This window comes from Phascolarctos cinereus, unplaced genomic scaffold (genome assembly GCF_003287225.1).
Source record: "Phascolarctos cinereus isolate Bilbo 61053 unplaced genomic scaffold, phaCin_HiC Scaffold_9;HRSCAF=440, whole genome shotgun sequence".
NCBI classification, from domain to species: domain Eukaryota; kingdom Metazoa; phylum Chordata; class Mammalia; order Diprotodontia; family Phascolarctidae; genus Phascolarctos; species Phascolarctos cinereus.
The window spans coordinates 141424884-141448147 of NW_027556402.1; the positions used below are offsets into that span (position 1 = coordinate 141424884).

General features: G+C 34.3%; 2 pseudogenes; both read left to right on the forward strand.

Annotated features, from left to right (window-relative positions):
• Nucleotides 1-1258: 1258 nt before the first annotated feature.
• Nucleotides 1259-1908, forward strand: LOC110217460 (peptidyl-prolyl cis-trans isomerase A pseudogene; annotated as a pseudogene).
• A 1098-nt stretch (nt 1909-3006) lies between these two features.
• The window catches only part of LOC110217461 (zinc finger protein 217 pseudogene), a 35515-nt pseudogene continuing 15257 nt past the window's right edge, over nt 3007-23264 (forward strand).

Here is a 23264-nt window from a genome sequence, read left to right on the forward strand (position 1 = left end):
CCATTAACAATGTAACTATCAGAGCAAAACAGTGATTTATTTTTAATATAATTTACCATAATGCCTTAGGGTTATGATAAACCAAGCAACACTATTGTTTGATTCAAATCCTATTTTAAGTGGGTGAGTTGTGAAAGCTTTCATTTTAATTTTAAAGCTATGTTTTGGACTTTCTTCTAAAGTTTTTATACTGGGCAAATGGGTTTTCTCCACATTCAATTCTATGAATTAACAAGAGTCTAAAACTTCCTTATTCTGATTCAGACAAAACACAATGAATTCTTCGTAAATTATAGTAAACCTTGAAAATTTGTAGGAACACTGCAGTCCTAGTCTGCAATTCTCTATGTTCAATCAGAAAAGCGTCTTACTATCCCAATTGCATATGATGTTACCTGTTCTTATACAAATCTTTTGTTCCTACTATTTCTCCAACCCTAAATATTTCCACTTACCCCCCCTTCCCTAACTTTCTGCAAGCCAGATAATTCATATGTATATATATATATATATAATATATATATATATATATTATATATATATATATATATATATATATATATATATATATATATATATATATATATACATAGATATTATATATACATAGATATTATATATACATGTATGTGTGTATATAATATGTATGTGTGTGTATTTATCCATATTTATATCTACCTATCTATTTATAAATTGTAGCTACTGGTTTAGTACTTGAATCTATCTTTCCTGGGTATCTTCTATACTTCTCATCTCACCATTTTTTCTTTTCTTCTTTAAAAAGTGAGGTTTTCATGCACACATTTTGATTCAGCCATACCACCACTACCCAAAACACAGATTGAAAAAAACGAAAGGCAAAGGGACTTCCATGCACAAAAATATTTATGGCAGCTCTTGGAAATTGAGGGGATGTCCATCAATTGGGGAATGGCTGGACAAGTTATTGTAGGTAATTGTGATGGAATGCTATTAGACGATTAAAAATGATGAGCAGGATGTTTTCAGAAAAACCCGGAAAGACTTACATTAACTGACATAAAGTGAAATGAGTGGAACCAGGAGAACATTCTGCACAGTAACAGCAATATTGTAAGCTGATCAGCTGTGAATGACTTATTTCATCTCAGCGATAAAATAATCTAAGGCCGCTTTGCAGTCGCCGCCACTGTGAGTCCTCGTATCGGTTCAGTCCACTGGACACTGATCCCCGCTGCCTCTGCTTCTGCCATAGTGCCCAGCCCAGGCATCTGTGGCCATGGCCAACCCTAACGTGTACCTTGACAACACGGTTGATAACCAGTCTCTAGGCCCGACTACTTTCGAGCTCTTTGCAGACAAAGTTCCAAAGACAACAGAAAACTTCAGTGCTCTGAGCACTGGAAATAAAGGATTTGGTTACAAGGGATCCTGCTTCCACAGAATCATTCTTAGGTTCATGTGCCAGGGTGGCACTGGTGGCAAGTCCATCTATGGGGAGAAATTTGCTGATGAGAACTTCATCCTGAAGGATACTGGTCCTGGCATCTTGTCCATCGCAAATGTTTGACCCAACACAAATGGTTCCCAGTCTTTCATCTGTACTGCTAAGGCTGTTTGGTTGGATGGCAAGCACGTAGTCTTTGGCAAAGTGAAAGAAGGCATGAACGTTGTTGAAGCCTTGAAACGTTTTGGTTCTCGGGATGGCAAAATGAGCAGCAAGGTCACCATCACTGACTGTGGACAACTCTCAGAAGTTTTTTGTTTTGTTTTCTGTCCTAACCATCAAAACATTCCTCTGCAGCTAGAGAGAGCACCCCCAAAACCATCTGCTTTTATAACCTGTACCCCTTGTCCTCTCACTTGCTGCAGTTCTCTGTATTTCATTCCCTTTTTCCTTCCACAAGTCTGGCTAGACAACAGAGTTAAGCTTATGATTATGAAATAAAAGCTAAACTTCAAAATAAATAAATAAATAAATAAACCAACCAACAAATAAATAAATAAACAAATGAATGAACAAGCAAGCATGCAAATAAATTAATGAATAAACAAAGATAATTAAATTAGCAAATAAATGAATAAACAAACAAATAAATAAGTGAATAAATGAATGAATGAATAATTAAATAAAGAAAGAGTAAATAAAGTAATCTAAGACAACTCTGAAGGACTTATGATGAAAAATGTTATTCATCCACAAAGAAAGAACTGATGGAATCTGAATATAGATCTAAGCATTTTTTTTAACTTTATTTTTCTTGGGTCCTCTTTTTTCTCTGCTTTCTTTCACAACATGACTAATATGTAAATATGTTTTGTGTAACTTCACATGTCTAACTTATATAGAATTGCTTGACTTCTCAATGGGGGGGGTGGGAAGGGAGGGAGGCAATTTGTAACCAAAATTTTAAAATCAAATGTTAAAAATTGTTTTTACGTGTAATCAGGTAAAACCAAAGTACTAAATATAAAGTGAGGGTTTTTTATGCTCTTTTATAAACATAAACATTCTCAATATTACTTAGTTATTCACCTAAGTAAAATTCTTCCTTGTGACAAAGGAAGAAGGGGGAAGAAAACAAAAACTTATTAAGCACTTCCTGTTCTAAGTTTCAGGTACTGTGCAAAGCACTTTACAAATATTGTATTATTTAGCTTTCAGAATAATCATAGGAGCCAAGTGGTATTATTTATTATCTTCATTTTCCTGTTAAGGAAATTTAAGCAGATATGGGTTAAGTGACTTGCCTAGTCACACAGCTAGTAAAGTTCTGAGGCTAGATTCAAAGTTGACTCCAAGCTCAGTGCTCTATCCACTGTCCCATCTTGCTTACAGTTAAGTAAAAAAATATATATATACATATATATATATATATAGAAAATAAAAGAAAACAAAACAAACACAAAATCTGACCTTGTCTAACAATTTGTGCTGTATTTTACACCTATGTTCTAGCCTCCCTTTCATGACAGATGGATGGTATGATTCACTATTGAAGCTCTTAAGTCATAATATTTATCAGAATGTTGAAGTTTTTCAAGAACATCTTGATTCTCCTGTTAGATGGTAAAAATTCTAACAGGTAAGACTCATAATTCCAAATTCTACTGTATTTCCTATAGCATGTATCTAATAGTCTGTGCATGTGGTAGTTATTTAATAAGTGTGTGTGTGTGTGTGTGTACATATTCACATACATACATATACATGTATGTAGGTCGTCCTTCTTAATGTGCAAGCTGTCCAGATAAGACTGAAATGTCTAGTCTCTTGTGAGTGTCATATTATCATTACTAAAGAATTTTGGCTTAGTGAAGAACTTACAGTTTTACCACGTGCACAGCCATAGGATGGGTACCCCTATTAAACCATTCTATCATCTACTAAACTGTTTCCATCATGGACATATTTCTCTCTCTCTCTCTCTCTCTCTCTCTCTCTCTCTCTCTCTTCTCTCTCTCTCTCTCTCTGTCTCTTTCATAGCAAATATTTATATTCTGTTCTACCTTTCCAATTTAAATTAAAAAAACTGTCAACAAATATGCATTGTCAAATAATATCAATTCTATAACACAAGGAGAGATATTACTGTATAAAATCAGACTGATATTTGTAGTCCTTTCATTTGATCAGGGGTTCCTAAACCCTGTTCTTCTACCTATGCTATAAATGAGAACAGATTTCAGATGACATGTATAAAGTCCCTTTGGACATTTCTGCAACTTCTATCATGGGGGTCCCAAAACCTTAAGAAAAAAATATATTTTTAACTTTTATATAAATTCCTGAGAAAGAAAATGAAAATAAACCCTATAATAGCTAGTAAGGAGGGTTTTGGGGGATGAATAGAGATGTGGATTCCAGGCAACATATGTATATATGATTCTCTCCCCACCCAGTCACCCTCATCCTTGAAACATCTTTGAAAAAGCCAAGAGACTTAAGGAAAATTCTTTCAGTGGGAGCCATGGAGATTCTGGATCTTTGAATTCAAGAAGGATTACAATTTTAAAAATTTTCAAGGCAAATAATATTTTATTATTTAATTTCCATGGAGCTTTATTTTGTCTGCTACTGTTTTAAGTACAATGCACCTAATATGGAAAATATTATGCTTTATTTTCTAATAGTTGGAAACAAATTTTGCATTATTTATATCAGTGAATGAGTTAGTGAAAAAAAAGTCTCTCTTTGGAATCAGAGGACCTAGTTTCAAGCCCAGGCCTTAGTACCTGCAGTACCTAAGGCAAATGACTCACCTGAAAAATCAGGGCTAGGGTAGAGAGAGTATCTAAATTTGGAATCTAACCAAAGTTCAAAACCAGATTTAACTGCTTAATTCCAGAGTTACATGGTTGAGGGAGTTCTACTGGGTGACATGTAATACCCCTTCTCATTCTGGATTCATGAATACACACACATATATACGTATTCACATGTATATTTAAATATGTGTGTGCATATGTATATGTGAGTATACATATAGTATCTACATGTATTTTTGTATAGCAAAAATATGCATGTATATGTGTATGTATGTATATCACTAAATTTATAAAGCTATAAAAACCATTGTAATTTCCATATATCAATTCATATACATGTATACATGTATGTATATCTCTACACATATGTATGTATATGAACACACATGCATATACACATATGTATGTGTCCATGTGTATGCATCTGTGCATATGTATATGTGTGCTACATATATCAGCATGGTATTGAGCTGGCTGTGGTATCAGGAAGACATTCAAGTCTTTCACATGACATATTTTTGCTTCATTTACAATCAAATGAAGTGCCTTGGGCAATTCTGTAACACTATTCCTCTGTAAAGTGATTTTTCACCATGGGAGTTCCTTATACTGATGAAATTACAGGTCCCTGACAAAAACAAAAGCATATTTTCTTAAATTTATGTTTTGTTATCAATGATGATTGATGTGTTAAAAAAAAGTGATCTGCATGTGAATGCCTTGAATTTTGAGAAATACATTCTAATGATTTTTTTTTTATCTAGAATATCTTCAGTGCTGTTCCATGTATTAAAGGAGGTACTTATCCAGACACATTTCATGGGTGTGTGCCTTACCTGTTCATTTTAGAGATGAGTGATGTTAAGTCCATTTGCTGGTCCTATAAAGGTTTATAAGCCTTACTAATTGTCTTTATAGATTCCAGAAATTACTCTTAATTTTTCTCTACACAGGTTGAAACTTAAAGGAAATACTTTAATGGACCACATATTATTGCTTCAAACAGGATGGTATATAATTGCTGTGGTAATTATTATTTTAACATTTTCAAAAATTGTTAAAATTAGATAATTTTTTTTTAACTAAATAAGATCAATCCTGAATTTTTAGATGGAAGAAAGTGATTTATTAAATTGGTTGTGCAGTGCATAGAGTACTTGCATAGAAAACATTTATCTTCCTGAGTTCAAATCTGGCCTCAGCCACTTACTACCTGGGTAAGCCTGGGCAAATCACTTAACCCTGTTTGCCTCAGTTTCCTCATCTGTAAAATGAGCTAAAAAAGGAAAGGGTAAATCACTCCAGTATCTTTGTCAAGAAAATCCCAAATAGGATCACAAAGTGTTGGACATGATTGAAAAATGACTGAAAAACACATCCTCCTCCAGACATACTGTGAATAATCTTTCCTTTATAAAAATATGGTACCAAGGACTAGAAATAATATTCCAGTTGCCATCTTACCATGTCAGGGTACAATAGTATGATCATTTCCCTCATTTTAGAAATAATAAACACAATATAAAATCAAATCAGCATTTTTCCTTCCCACCTTGAACTGTTGTCTTATACTGAGCTTTTAACTTACTAAATTCTCAGGAGCTTTTCATATATTCTGCTATTTAGTCATATTGTGCCCATTACTTTCTTATTTGAATAATTAATTTAAAAAACTTTTAATCCTTTATTTACATTTATTACTTCCACAATCTCATCATTTTAGACAATTCTTTCTTCTATTTCTTTTTATTTTTTCAAGATTTCTTCTTTACTTTTGATTTAATTTAATTAAATCTAAATTAAACTTCATTAGATTAAATTAATTTAATTATATCTGTTCCTACTTTCTTTAATTTTTAGCTCGTTGTATTATCTATTTGGTGATGGCTTTGCCATTTTGTATGCATATGTGGGGAGGTCTGAGAGTTTGGTCTATATACATGCTTAACTTTGTAAAATTTCCTTGAAATACCTAAGTCAATTCCCTTTATTTATGATCAAAATATATGAATGGGGAAGGGGAAAATATGAGAAATCCCACAACCAATAGGATATAAATGTTCTATGAGTATCTGTGACCTAGTAGATAAGCCTTAGGGACTTAGGGAATATGCTTGAGGCATATAGAAGGTAAATGATTTGCCACTAGAATATAAGAGGCAGAATTTTCCTGACTTCAAGTTCAGAATTCCCTAATTTCAATTCCCTAAATTCAAAAAGTCTTCTTGAACAGTTACCATGTGCCAGGTTCTCCAGTAGATTCTAGGGATACAAAACCAAAGCTTCAAACAGTTCCATCATCAAGGACCTTCTATTTTCCTGGGGAGAAACCATACAAAAATAAGTAAATACAATTTTTTTTGTCTAAGATGGGAATAAGTGGGTATGCTAAAAAAAATATCTACTACTTATACTTTATGAATAGATCCACAAATAAGTGGATGATGAATCTAGTCATTCATTTCCAATTGTCACTTTGTCACTTTCCATCTCAGTGCCTTCATCACTTTCAAAGCACCTTGAGTATTTTTCATATACATATGTGTATATACACACACATATATGTATATACATATACATACATACATACATACACACACACATATAGTCATCTTTTGAATACTGGCAGGCAAATAATCTACAAAATCTTGCTTTCACATTCACATAAACACAATTAAGAAAAGTAGTAGACTAGATTGCGAATTGACACAGTTAGCTATCACTTTTTTGCATTTTACTCCATGTAGCCTGTAATCCCAGGAAGAAGTCTTTGAAACATAGTCAATTTATTGCCTCTTCTAGACTGAAGAAAGTGTGAACACATATTCTTAGAAAGAACTGTTCAGATAAGGCTGTTATTTCAGATCAATATGGCAGTGAAAAATTAAGATAGAATAAGCTGCTACATAAATTTCCATCTTCTTCTAAGCCAGAACTTCATAGTATAATTTTATTTTATTATTTGGAAGATGTTTTGTGAATTGTTAGTCATATGTGCCTGATACTTGAATGTCCATATCAGTACCTTTTCTGCTGAATACTAATCTTATATTGAGTTTCACTTCCGGGAGCCAAGATGGTGCAGTGAAAAGGTAGTCACTCTCACTCTCCCCTATCAACCTCTGAAAACTTAGAAAATACCACCCCAGAAAAAACCCTGGAGCAGCTGAACTAGAAGAAAGATGGCCAGCAGCAGTGCAGCAGCCCAGCAAATGGGTCTCCCAGTGCCTCAGCAAAAATAAACAGCACTAAACAAGGCAGCAGGTGGATAAGTACCCTTCAGCATTCATCTGAAAAGAGCTGAAGAAAGAAACCTGAAGCCTAGCCTTGCTAATTGCAGCACAATACCAGGTAAGCTTTCAGAACTCCAACTATCAACCAGGAAGAGACCCTGAAGCCCAGCTGGTAGAGCAGGCAAAAACCAACACCTGGACTTCCAAGTGCCTCAGTGAGGGCAGGGGAAGGTGGAAACCAGCTCAGAAAACCACCAGGTGCCTCGCACTCACTGCAAAGGAATCTCCCAGTGCATTAGCAGAAACAAGGGAGACAACACTGCAGGGGCCCCAGGCAGATAAACACCCTGCAGCACCCATCTAAAAGGAGCTGAAGAAAGCTAAAGGAAAGGAAAAACAGGCAACCCAGAGTTGTCTGAAAGTTCCAGCCTTGCTGATTCCAGCCCAAACAAGGTAAGCTGCCAGAAACCTACAGCTTCCAATTGCCTACATAACAGGCCCCAGCACACAAAGCCAGTGACCAAGACCTAGGCTCCCACACAAGAAGCTTGGGTCAGTACCCTCTTTTCCCCAGAAGGAGAGCTCAATCTCTTTAAGGGCCAGGAAATAAAGAAACACCATGAGTAAAAAGAAATGTACCATAGATTCATATTATGAGAAGAGTGAGGATCAAGACAGAAATTCTGAAGAGGACAACATTGTCCACAAACCTACATCTGCAACAACAAAAGGGAATATGAACTGGTCTGAAACCAAAAAAGCCTTCTTAGAAGAGCTCAAGAAGGATTTTAATAGTCAAATGAGAGAGGTAGAAGAGTCCTTCAAAAATACAATTGGCCAATTGGAAAAAAAATACACTGAAGAAAACAAGTCCCTAAAAAACACAATTGGCCAATTGAAGAAGGAAGGACAAAAACTAACAGAAGAGCACTGAAGAAACAAGTCCCTAAAAAACACAATTGGCCATTGAAGAAGGAAGTACAAAAACTAACAGAAGAAAACAATCTGTTAAAAACTAGAATTGGACAAATGGAAACTAATGTCTCTATGAGAGAGCAAGAATCAGTCAAACAGAAACAAAAAAATGAAAAAATAGATGAAAATGTAAAATACCTCATCAGTAAAACAACCGACCTGGAAAATCGACTCAGGAGAGACAATTTAAAAATTATTGGACTACCTGAAAATCATGATGAAAAAAAGAGCCTGGACAGTATCTTTCAGGAAATCATAAAGGAAAACTGCCCAGAAGTCCTAGAACCAGAAGGGAAAATAACCATAGAAAGAATCCACCATCACCACCTGAAAGAGATCCCAAATTGACAACACCAAGGAATATAATAGCAAAATTCCAAAATTACCAGATGAAAGAGAAGGTGCTGCAAGCAGCCAGAAAGAAAGAATTTAAATATCATGGAACCACAGTCAGGATTACACAGGACCTTGCAGCTTCTACATTAAAAGACCACAGGGCATGGAACATGATATTCCATAAGGCAAAGGAGCTTGGAATGCAGCCAAGGATCAATTACCCAGCAAAAATGAGCATCATTTTTCAAGGGAGGAGTTGGATATTCAATGAAATAGGAGACTTCCAAACTTTCCTGATAAAAAGACCAGAGCTCAACAAAAATTTGATCTTCAAGTACAGGACTCAAGAAGGACTTAAAAAGGTAAATGGGACAGGAATACAATATGTTGTTAATAAGGGGGGCTGTTTAACCCCTACAAGGGAATATGAGACTTGCAACCCTTGAGAACTGTATTGTTATTACACCTTGTTAAAGGAGTATACATAAAGAGGGTGGATATTAGTTGACTTTGATGTAATGATAAAAAAAAATCTAATCAAGTGGGTTAAATGGATCCAAATAAGTGGATCAATTTGATCTTAGAAAATGTACTGAGAAAGAGGAGGCAGACAAGGGTAAATTACATTACAGGAAAAGACACAAAATCCTATTACAGCAGAGGGAAAGAAGGGGGGGAGCATTGTTTGAACCTTACTCTCATCAGATTTGGCTCAAGAAGGGCATAATATAATCAGTTAGGTATAGAAATCTAATTTATCCTATAGGCAGTAGGAGGGAAAAGGGGAAAGAAAAGGAGGGGGAAAAAAAGGGAGGGAAAGAAGGGAGGGAAGAAGCAGTAAGACTAAAGGGGAAGAAAAGGGAAAGGGATAATAAAAGGGGGAGGGACTGAAGGAGGCAGTGGTCAAAAGCAAAACACTAGTGAAGGGGGAAAGGAAAAAGGAGAAAGAAAAGCATAAATGGGGGAAAAGGATGGAGAAAAAGACACAGATAGTAATCATAACTGTGAATGTGAATGGGATGAACTCTCCCATAAAACAGAAATGGATTGCAGAATGGATTAAAAACCATAATCCTACAATATGTTGTTTACAGGAAACACATTTGAAAAAGAGTGACACATACAGGGTAAAGGTAAAAGGCTGGAGCAGAATATATTATGCTTCAGCTGAAGTAAAAAAAGCAGGGGTAGCAATCCTGATCTCAGACAAAGCAAAAGCAAAAATAGATCTAATCAAAAGAGATAAGGAAGGAAACTACATCCTGCTAAAAGGCACCATAGACAATGAAGTAATATCATTACTAAACATATATGCACCAAATGGTATAGCATCCAAATTCTTAGAGGAGAAGTTCAGGGAGTTACAGGAAGAAATAGACAGCAAAACTATACTAGTGGGGGACCTGAACCTCCCCCTCTCTGCACTAGATAAGTCTAACCACAAAATAAACAAGAAAGAAGTTAAGGAGGTGAATAGAACATTAGAAAAGTTAGGTATGATAGACCTCTGGAGAAAACTGAATGGGGATAGAAAGGAATATACTTTTTTTTTGGCAGTACATCATACATACACAAAAATTGACCATGTACTAGGGCATAAAAACCTCACAATCCAATGCAGAAAGGCAGAAATATTAAATGCATCCTTTTCAGATCATGATGCAATAAAAATTATATGTAATAAAGGGCCATGGAAAGATAGACTAAAAAATAATTGGAAACTAAATAATCTAATCCTAAAAAATGATTGGGTCAAACAACAAATCATAGAAACAATCAATAATTTCATTCAAGAGAATGACAATAATGAGACAACATACCAAAACCTATGGGATGCAGCGAAAGCAGTTCTTAGGGGAAGTTTTATATCTCTAAATGCTTACATAAATAAAATAGAAAAAGAGGAGATTAATGAATTGGGCATACAACTAAAAAAAACTAGAAAAAGAACAAATTAAAAATCCTCAACTAAACACCAAATTAGAAATGTTGAAAACCAAAAAAAATTAAAATTGAAATTAAGAAAACTATTGAACTAATAAATAAAACTAAGAGCTGGTTTTATGAAAAAACAATAAAATAGATAACCTTTGGTTAATTTAATTAAAAAAAAGAAAGAAGAAAACCAAATTACTAGTATCAAGAATGAAAAGGGAAGCTACCACCAAGGAAGAGGAAATTAAAACAATAATTAGGAATTATTTTGCCCAACTATATGCCAACAAATTTGACAATCTTAGTGAAATGGATACATATTTACAAAAATATAAATTGCCCAGATTAACGAAGAGGAAGTAAAATACTTAAATAACCCCATCTCAGAAAAAGAAATTGAACAAGCCATTGATGAACTCCCTAGGAAAAAATCTCCAGGGCCAGATGGATTTACATGTGAATTCTATCAAACATTTAAAGAACAATTAATTCCAATACTATATAGACTATTTGGGAAAATAGGTGAAGAAGGAGTCTTACCAAATTCTTTTTATGATACAAATATGGTGTTGATACCTAAGCAAGGAAGAGTCAAAATAGAGAAAGAAAATTATAGACCAATTTCTCTAATGAATATAGATGCAAAAATTTTAAACAAAATACTAGCAATAGATTGCAGCAACTTATCACAAGAATAATACACTATGACCAGGTAGGATTTATACCAGGAACACAGGGTTGGTTCAACATTAGGAAAATTATCAGCATCATTGAGCATATCAACACCAAAACCAACAGAAACCACATGATCATCTCAATAGATGCAGAAAAAGCTTTTGATAAAGACAACACCCATTCCTATTAAAAACACTAGAAAGCATAGGTATAAATGGAGTCTTCCTTAAAATAATAAATAGCATTATCTAAAACCTTCAGCAAGCATTATATGTAATGGGGACAGGCTAGAAGCATTTCCAATAAGATCTAAAACAAGGATGTCCATTATCACCACTGTTATTCAATATTGTACTGGAAACCTTAGCTTTAGCAATAAGAGAAGAAAAAGAAATTGAAGGCATTAGAATAGGCAAAGAAGAAACAAAGCTATCACTCTTTGCAGATGACATGATGATATACTTAGAGAATGCTAGAGAATCAAGTAAAAAACTACTTGAAATAATAAACAACTTTAGCAAAGTTGCAGGCTATAAAATAAACCCACATAAATCATCAGCATTTCTACATATTACCAACAAAGCCCAACAGCAAGAGATAGAGAAATCCCATTTAAACTTACTGTAGACATTATAAAATATTTAGGAGTCTACCTCCCGAAACAAACCCAGGAACTCTATGAACACAATTACAAAACACTTTTCACACAAATAAAATCAGATCTAAATAATTGGAAAAACATCAGTTGCTCATGGGTAGGCCGAGCTAATATAATAAAAATGACAATCCTACCTAAGCTAATTTACTTATTCAGTGCCATACCAATCAAACTACCAAAAAATTATTTTATAGAGTTAGAAAAAATAATAACAAGATTCATTTGGAAAAACAAAAGGTCCAGAATATCAAAGGAACTAATGAAAAGAAATGCAGGGGAAGGTGGCCTAGCAATTCCAGATCTTAAATTGTATTATAAAGCAGCAATCATCAAAACTGCTTGGTACTGGCTAAGAAATAGAGTAGTGGATCAGTGGAATAGGTTAAATATGCAAGACACAGTAGTCAATGACTATAGTAATCTATTATTTGATAAACCCAAAGACCCCAGCTTCTGGGATAAGAACCCACTCTTTGAAAAAAACTGCTGGGAAAACTGGAAAAGAGTATGGCAGAAACTAGGCATAGACCCAAATCTCACACCATATACCAAAATAAAGTCAAAATGGGTTCATGACTTAGATATAAAGGCTGATACCATAAGTAAACTGGGAGAACAAGGAATAGTTTACCTATCAGATCTATGGAGAACAGAAGAATTCATGACCAAACAGGAGATAGAGAACATTATGAAAAGCAAAATGGATAATTTTGATTACATTAAATTGAAAAGTTTTTGCACAAACAAAGCCAATGCAACTAAGATTAGAAGGAAGGTAGAAAATTGGGAAAGAATTTTTACAACCAGTCTCTCTGATAAAGGCCTCATTTCTAAAATATATAGAGAATTAAGACAAATTTATAAGAACACAAGCCATTCCCCAATTGATAAATGGTCAAAGGATATGAACAGACAGTTCTCAGATGAAGAAATTAAAGCCATCTATAGTCATATGAAAAAATGCTCTAAATCATTATTGATTAGAGAAATGCAAATCAAAACAACTCTGAGGTACCACATCACACCTATCAGATTGGCCAACATGACAAAACAGGAAAATGATAAATGTTGGAGAAGATGTGGGAAAATTGGAACACTAATACATTGTTGGTGGAGTTGTGAAATGATCCAACCATTTTGGAGAACAATTTGGAACTATGCCCAAAGGGCTACAAAAATGTGCATACCCTTTGATCCAGCAATAGCACTTCTAGGGCTATATCCCAAAGAGATCAAACAAATGGGAAAAGGACCCACATGTACAAAAATATTCATAGCAGCTCTTTTTGTGGTGGCAAAGAATTGGAAATTGAGAGAATGCCCATCAATTGGGGAATGGCTGAGCAAGTTGTGGTATATGAATGTAATGGAATACTATTGTGCTATAAGAAATGATGAACAGGCTGACTTCAGAAAAACCTGGAAAGACTTATATGGTCTGATGCTGAGTGAAGTGAGCAGAACCAAGAGGACTTTGTACACAATAACAGCCACGTTATGCATGACTAATATTGTTAAACTGAACCCTTCTCAGCATTACAAGGATCTAAGACATCTCCAGAGGCCTCGGATGGAAAATGCTGTCCACATCCAAAGAAAGAACTATGGAAGTTGAATCGCTATCACTTATTTTTACCTTCTGTTGAGTTTTGTTTCCTTTCTGATGGTTCCTCCTATTGGTTTTAATTTTTACTTACAACTTCACTAATGTGAAAATATGTTTAATAGGAATGTAAATGTAAAGCCTATATGAAATTGTGCGTCTTGGGAGGGTGGTGGGGAGGAAGGGGGAGAAAAATTTTAAACTCAAAAGCATATGGAAGTTAATGTTGATAAATCAAAATAAATTAATAGAATTAAAAAATATTAATCTTATGCAATCCCCTAATTTGAATTATTTGTAGCAGTGTCCCCATCTATTAGAATGAATAATTAGGAACTGGTTATAATAGAAATATATACATTCAAAACAAATTTACTAATTCATTTCAATAAGCTATTAAAAGATATTTACTTGAAATGCAAAATAAAATATAGCAAATATCATCAAAATAATATAAGACCTGAATAGATAATCCAAAAATTGTTTAAGTTCTCAATAACTTTTTTCTATTTAAGTGCACAATAATAATTTATTTCTTCCTTAAAGACAATCTCAGAAAAAAGGAAAGCATCTCACCTCAAAAAGCTTTGGTTTTTGAAGTGTCTTGGCAATTACAAAGTAACTTGTTAACTATGACCTATTATTATTCTCATTATTTCCTCACAATCACTAGAAATTTTAAAAGAGATTCTAGAAGACCACCTGGCAGGGATGCAGGGGAAAGTGAAACCTATTCAAATATAGATTAGAAAACAGAACTTTTGAGATCACTTTTAGCTGAAAGATTCTGTGACTCAAAAATTAATGTTTTTCTTAGGAAGAAATAAGCTCTCTCCAAGTTTGGTGCCAATGAAAAAGTGAGAAAATTCACCTTTCTCCCTTTGTTGGAAATATTGGGCACTATCACTGTAGAATATTAAATAGAGTATAAGCTTCAATTAATATGTTCATAAGTTTTACTGAACAATTATTATTGTTTTTCCTTTAAAATGTTGTGAGTTGGCTTTCTAGGTAGGGAAAGAGCAGCAATGTATTTGGAAATCAAGATAACATTAAAAACAAAAGATATTAATAACATTAAAATTAAGGAAGCAAGTATGATCTCAGATGCATCACATTGCAGTGTTTATTAGCTACCACTTAGTATTTTTCATTTTTATATTAAACAAATAATAAGAACAAAGAAAGAAAATCTTAGTGAAACCATGAAATATTCTTTGACATTTTTGTGAAACAATAGTGAACCTTTTAAAATATCTTTAGCTTTATATTATCCCATCTACGTGGTTAATATTTTCAGACTATCATTAACTCTCCCTTCTCCTACCATGAGTAAGAGTCATATCTAGTCGTGAGTGAAGTTGTAATTACGATATATAAATCATGCATTTACCTGAATTTCCTCTGCCTCTCAGGCCACTTGTGTTCTTTGAACAGATATATTTAATCTAAAATATCCATAGACATTGTCATGAAAAGTCCTCAGACTGGGAGGAAAATAGAAGGAAGAGAAGAGAGGGAGAAGAAGAGACGAAGAAAGAATTAGAAACAGAGAATGTGACATACAAAGATAGAGAAAGAGAGAGGGAGAGACAAAAACAGAAAAAAACAAATATAGTCATAGATGAAGAGTGGGAGCAAAATGGAGAGATGGACAGGCAAAAAATAAACAGAGAGAAAGAACATTTTGATTTTTAAGCACACATTTAAAATCAGAAATTCTTCACAGAACATGAAGTACTCTGTTTTATTAAAAAAAAATTCACTATGCTACAAAACCATTCTACATTCAGGGTGCAATGGTACTTCAATCAATAAATTATCTACAAAGTTACTTTAACAGGTTTGTTTCCCATTGAGGTGGTTTGGGCCAATTTGGGCTTCCTCAGTAATGGGTTAATTCAATTCAACTTCTACTTATTATATGGATTTGAAAAACGTTGTATCCTACTGGATGAAGACAGAAAAATAGAGACAGGTGTGTGTGTGTGTGTGTGTGTGTGTGTGTGTGTGTGTGTGTGTCTTTAGATATCTTTCTATTTAGTGTACATAAAGCACTAAATACTTTAGGTTATTTAAAACAAAAGAACTCTATCAATTGTGAGTATGAGGAAAAGCTTTGTATATGTTGTAGAATCTGAGCTGAGTCTTCAAGGAAATTTCGTACTCTAAGAAGTTAACAGGAGGAAGTACATTCCAAGTACTGGGACTGTCATGCATCTCTGGAGAGAAGAGATTGAAATATATCATACAGGGAAAAGCTACTAAGCCAGTTTTGCTGGAAAGCAAAGTCCATGACAGAGAAAAAAAATGTGAAAAAATTCTAGATATTTAGATCAAAGGCAGATTTCTGATGATGTCTAATGTTCAAAGGCATTGAAAACTGGGGCGAACACAGTGGTGACTGTCCTCTCATGGCTGTACCAGGACCTAGAAACCCTATGACTTGAGGACTTTTAAAACTTGTTCACTGGGGACTAGGAGAGGTACTACCTAGGCTATCTAGAGACAGATGAGAATATTACTTTTATAGTAACTTCATCAAGAGGCAAGATAATTGCATGTACTCTAGATATACTACAAGCAATGATGAAGTCACAGGGAAAATGTATATAATACTTGAATCCATTTGTAAGAAGATGATCATGAGGATTTAATTTCACATGACATAGATTGGAGTATGGGAGAGAATGCCCTAAAGAGCTGTGACAAGTAGGGAATTTGAATCTTTAGGCATCTTCTTTAGTATTTAGATTGTTTCTGTCTCACATAAAAAAAAAAGACTCCTAACAAAGAAGCATTCCATTTAAAAGTTCCATTGGGGCCACAAATAATATAGTAATAATGTACCTTTAAAGTAAATACAATGGGACGAAAAGTTAACCATAATCTACAACCAGATTGAATGAAATATTCATGGTATTTTGAGAACAGGGCTGAACTCTATGTGGATTCATATTATGGTCAAGAGCTTGGATAAAGCCATTAATGCCATGCTTGTCAGATTTGCAGATGACATGAAACTAGGATGAATATCTAACACATTGTATGCCACAGAATGAATTTAAAAAGGAACTAGAGGGCTAGAACCAAACCTATGGAGGGAAATAGCAGTAGAAAAAGCTTTGGATTTAGAGTCAGAGAAACTAAGGGAAGATCTTTGCTCTATCCCTTATTTCCCATGTATCCTTGAGCAAGTCAACTTCTCTATACCTCAGTTTCCTCATCTTCAAATCAAACAGGTTTCTCTAGATGACTTTCCTTTCAGCCCAAATTCTGTGGTCATATTCTAATTATATCCCAATAATAATAAATCATATTTCTGTTGTGCTTTTTGGTTCAAAATACCTTTTATTCATTTAGAGCTCCCTGGAATCTATAATTATCAATATCCCTGTTTTACGTATGAGAAAACTGAAATCCAGAAATGTTATGCTGTTCTGGAACCAAAATCAGTGTGTCCTTTCATGATACTGTATTGAATTATTATTGTTGTTGTCACTGTAGTTCCTCCTCCAATGACTCATCACAGCCTATGTAACATTCTTCAATGCTGTGTAGGAAGAATAATGAATAAATGCTCTAATAGTAAAGTAACAAGCTTTTTTTTTTAAGTAAGAAGCGACCTACTACAAAGTGCAATTAGCCACCTGCTTCAAGATTCTGAGAAATACTAGTTGAGAAGGGAATCCATCCCACAATTCACTTTAATAACACCCTACAGTCCTCTGTTAACATAAAATGCTTAATTTTTTATTGTTTTTCGGTGGTTGTCTATAATATAGTATAAATGTGCATTAAGTACTGCAACCCATCAATATTTAGAGTGTGCTACATTTTGTGATCTCATAATGAAATGCAAGCATATACAATTTCATAACTATAATTTGGAGGAAAAACATACATGACACTGAATTTCTATACTTCACTGAGATACTCTTCTAGACTGAAAACTGGCAGCAGAGCATTTGTGACAAAGGAAACAGTGTGAAGCAGTTAACCATCTTGTGTTTCCCTGTTTGTAGTAATGATAGACTGAGAGCCATAAATGAAAAGGGTTTCTTTGGACGATTAGTGATGAGGCAATGCTGCTAAAAATGTATTTTACAAGATGGTAGTTAACATAGCAAGCGCAAAAACATATAGCATTTGGTACCTTATAAAATTTCTATGGAATAGGTTCTCATCCTGTGTTTCAAGATAACCCACCAGCAGTCTGGCAGACTAGAGTAATAGGGTGGCTGCAATGTGACCAGAAGCCTTTTCTACACTGAGAATATGTATTCTATATCCACCAGTTATGTGATGGTCTGGATGCTTGTAGGATCATAGAATTAAAGCTAAAATGGACTTTAGGAACCATCAAGTACAATCCTCTCATTTTCTAGATCTTGACAAACCCAGTTAAGTCACAATGCTATTTGACTTACGATAAGAATCTCTTATTATACAAATTAAAATAGTTCATGATACGAATGTAACTTCTTTAATGGGAATGTTTTTTCATCTTTATAGTAAGGTAGATAATACTATAACTTTGTAGACTTAGAGCTTAAAATTAATAATGAAGCTAGTATGTTATTAAATACCTTCTATCATTTCAAAATAGGTTCTCCATTTATTGACAATTTCTTTTTTCTATCACTTTGCTAGTAGTATATCATGTGACACCAAGATATTGAAGTAGGAATACCTTGTGGCAACTTTCAATTTTGCACTTTCAAAGATGATTCAGGATCATATGCATATATGTACTTGCACAAGAACACAGAAATAAATTTAAGTGCATGAATTTCTTGGGGTTTCTTTTTGCCTTGTAAAATATATGGCATATATTATATATTATTCTTTAAGATAGTTATTAATTCATTCATGTAAAATAAAACATTTTTTTTCTTTCAGGCAAGACACAGGTCGCTAGGCAAGAGACTTTTTAAGTGATCACTATTTTTTTCAAGGACTATGCTAAGCACAGATACAGACATAAGTAAAAACAAAGTTCTTGCCCTCATGAAGTTTACATTCTAAAGGAGGACCACATACTATATGGAATTGAAAAGCATAGAGAAGAATAAGAAGAAGGTACCCTTAAGGAGGCATGATGGCACAGCCACAAGAACTGCTCTAAGAGGAATAGAGAATGATGAGCCTGGGCTATTTCTTCAAAAGGAGTCTTTGAAAGAAACTAATCAATGGAGAAGAGGGCCAAGCATGGGACAGGGATGTTCCAGGGTAAGAAGGCTGCCAGTAATTGAGATAAACTCCACAGCTTAAAGGGAGCTTAGTCATGGGGAAAAGCTACATAGAGTCAGAAGATCAGCCAGGAAGGGAATGTAGGCACCCTATGAAAAGGTCTTGAATCACTCTATATAGTTATCCCTTCCACAACACAGAGGTTAGGAGGCACAGAACCTTGGAATCTGGAAAATTCACATAACATTTTTGGCCCTACCTTCATATCAGAAAAGAAGTTTGATTTTTTTCTTCTGTAGTGTTTACAATACCTTATTGTAAAATATTGGTTTGTGTTAAACAATAATACACATGTACTTTATGCATTTCTCAGTTTCTAAATGTTTTCTGTGTCTGCTGGCCTTCAGGTATTGTCTGCAGCTTCTGCAAAACTCCCCCTAAATTCCTATTTAATTTCTCATGCCAACCCAAAATATAATGAAACTTTGATGGGGAAAGTCACCATGTGTAAAAGATAACTGTAAAAGTGATTTGGAAGCCTAGCCATCTCTTGGCCAGAATAGTTTCCTTGAATTTAAAAAAAAGTAGATCATCATCCTATGATCTAATATTGTATTTCTTATTTTATTCCAAGTAACCCCTCAATTTTTACAATTATTTTCATTAGTCAATAATACGCAATAAAAATATAGCCAATATCTGACTTTTGACATTTGATGTACAACCAAATTATAATTGTCACACAATTTGCATTGGCAGTCAGAGTGAAAAAAGCATTGCAGAAAGGCATTCTAAGTGATGCCATCTTAATATTATTTATTCAGTGTAATCACTGAAAATCAAATGGAAAATACTGTGGTACAGTAAGAAAACCATTGAACTTAGAGTCAGAGAAATTGAATTCTCAGTCGCATTGTTGTTTACTACCTGTGTGACCTTACATAATTCACTTAACTGTTCTAGTCTAGGTTTTCTCTTCTATGAAATGAAAAAAAAATTGGACTAGACCATCTGAAAATTTCCTTCAAGCTCTATAGCTGTCATCCTATGATATTTAGGAGATGACGATCCTATAATCTATAGGAAATACATGCTAACACAAATATTCACATACTGAAATATTAAAAAAAGTATTGTGTAAATATGTGAGATTGGGTAACTCCACAAAGCAAACAATTGGATAACTCTACCAAGTAAGTAAATCCATCAATTAACATGCATTTATTAACCACCAATCATGTGCAGGCATAGTTCTAAGTGCTGGGAATGTAAAGAAAGGCAAAAAGCACAGTCCCTACTTTTAAAGAGCTGACATACTAATATGGGACACAAAATGAAAATAACTATTGTACATTAAGTGGAAAGATAAAGAGAGTGCAGTTAGGAGATTTACCAAGTAAGTCAGAAGGATTCAAAGTGAGGAAGGAGACGATTCTAGGCACAGAGGAAAACTAAGAAAAATGAGTTCATTGATGGTTTGTTCAAATTATTTTTCTGAAATTGGATAAAGTATTTTATTTCCTCTTCCATTAATCAGGGCAATTTATATTTTTGTGAATATCCATCTTTTTCTTTAAGATTGTTGAATTTATTGGCATATGGTTGGGCAAAATAGCTTCTAATTTCTTTAATTTCCTCTTCATTGGTGGTGAATTCACCCTTTTTATTTTTGATGTTGGTAATTTGTTTTTCTTCTTTCTTTTTTTAAATAAAATTAACCAAAGGTTTGTTTATTTATTTATTTATTTATCATAAACCAGCTCTTAGTTTTATTTATTACTTCAACAGTTTTATTAATTTCAATTTTTTAAATCTCTCCTTTGGTTTTCAGAATTTATGATTTACTATTTAATTGGGGATTCTCCATTTGTTATTTTTCTAGCTTTTTTTAGTTGCATGGCCAATTCATTAATCTCTTCTTTCTCTATTTTATTCATATAAGCATTTAGAGATATTAGACTCTCCTAAGGACCCTCATTCACTGCATCCGATAAGTTTTGGCATGTTGTCTCATTATTGTCATTTTCTTGGATGAAGTTATTGTTTCTGTGATTGCTTGTTTGACCCACTTATTCTTTAGGATTTGATTATTTAGTTTCAAATTAATTATTAGTCTATCTTTCCATGGCCATTTATTGAATTTTTATTGAATCACTATCTGAAAAAGATGCATTTAACATTCTGCTTTTCTGCATTGTATTGTGAGGTTTTTATGCCCTAGTATACGGTCAGTTTTTGTGTAGTTGCCATGTACTGCTGAGAAAAAAAAAGGTATATGCCCTCCTGTCCCCATTCAGTTTTCTCCAGAGGTCAACCATATTTAGCTTTTCTAAGATTCGATTGATCTTCTTAACTTCTTTCTTATTTATTTTGTGGTCAGATTTATCTAGTTCAGAAAGGGAGAGGTTGAGGTCCCCCACTAGCATAGTTTTGCTTTCTATTTCTTCCTGTATCTCCCTTAACTTCTCCTTTAAGAATTTGGCTGCTATACCTCTTGGTGCATATATGTTCAACAATGATATTACTTCATTATCTACAGTACCTTTTAGCAGGATGTAGTTTCCTTCCTTACCTCTTTTAATTAAATTTATTTTTGTTTTTGCTTTGTCTGAGATCAGGATTGCTATCCTTGTTTTTTTTTTTTTTATTTCAGCTGAAACATTATATATTCTGCTCCAGCTTTTTACCTTTACTCTGTGTGTATCCCTCTGCATCAAATGTGTTTCCTGTAGACAACATATTGTAGGTTTATGGTTCTTAATGCATTCTGTTTTATAGGAGAGTTCATGCCATTCACATTCACAGTTATGATTACTGTCTGTGTCTTCCTTTCCATCCAATTCCTCTGCCTCCTCATTTATGTTTTTTTCTCTCCTTTTTTTTCCCTTTCCCTCCTCAGTAGAGTTTTGGTTTCAACTATCATATCCCTCAGTCTGCCTTCCCTTCTATTAGACCCCTCCCTTTTATTTTCCCTTTGCCCTTTCTACTTCCTATATGGTAAGTTAGATTTCTATACCTAACGGATTACATTATTCCCTCTTTAAACCAAATGTGATCAGAGTAAGGTTCAAACAATGCTCATCTACCTCCTTTCTTTCCCTCTACTATATTTGTTTTTTGTACCTTTTCATGAGATGTAATTTATCCTTGTCTGCCTCCTCCTTTATTCTTCTCCCAGCACAATCCCTTTTCTCCACTTAATTAGATTTTTTACCATCACATCAAAATCAACTCAAACCTTCACCCTCTGTCTAAGTATACCCCCTCTTAAATGTCATAATGACATTAGAGTTCTTAAGTGTTACAAGTGTTCTCTTCCCTTGTAGGGATGTAAACAGTTTTCTCTAATTGCTAATATATTTTTTACTTTCCTGTTTTCCTTTTTATACTTCTCTTGAGTCTTGGAAGGTCAAATTTTCTGTTGAGCTCTAGTCTCTTCACCAGGAAGGTTTGGAAGCCCCCTATGTCATTGAATGTCTATTTCCTTCCTTGAAAGATTATACTCAGTTTCTCTGGGTAATCAGTCCTTGATTGTGATCCAAGCTCCTTTGCTTTAGGAATATTGTATTCTGTGCTCTCCAATCTTTTAATGTAGAAGCTGCAAGGTTCTGCATAATCCTGACTGTGGTTCCATGATATTTAAATTGTTTCTTTCTGGCTGTTTGCAACATTTTCTCTCTGATCTTGTAGTTTTGGAATTTAGCTACTATATTTCTTGGTGTTTTCAATTTGGAATCTCAGGAGATGATTGGTGGATTTTTTCCATGCCTAATTTGCCCTCTGGTCCTAGGACCTGAGGGCAGTTTTCTTTGATGATTTCATGAAGAATGTTGTCCAGATTGATTTTTTCAACATGGTTTTCAGGTACACCAATTATTGTAAAATTGTCTCTCCTGGATCTATTTTCCAGGTCAGTTGTTTTACCAATGAGGTATTTTACATTTTCATCTATTTTTTCATTCTTTTGTTTCTGTTTAACTGATTCTTGCTCTCTCATAGAGTCATTAGCTTCCACTTGCCCCATTTTAAATTTGAAGGAGTTGTGAGGAAGGTTTTTCTTGCTAATCCCCCAAGCTTCCTGGGGGTACAAGACTGCTGTGCCCTGTATTTTTGCTACCTCAGGGTTTTTCCTGGGTCGATATTTTCTGGGTTTTCAGAGATCAATGAGGGAGAGTGAGAGAGACTGACTTTTTACTCCACATTCTTGGCTTCCAGAAGTAGAAGTCCAAGCACTCTTTTCTGCCTTTGAACTTTCCACCACCCCATGAACTCCACCAGGCCAGTGCTCCTCCTTGGTCCAGGACTGCTACCCAGGACTGTGACCCAGATCCAAGCCTGTGCAAGGCAAGAGAATCCTGCCTTAGCATCAGCAAAGAGATCCCTGCAATACCCCTCTAATCAATCACTC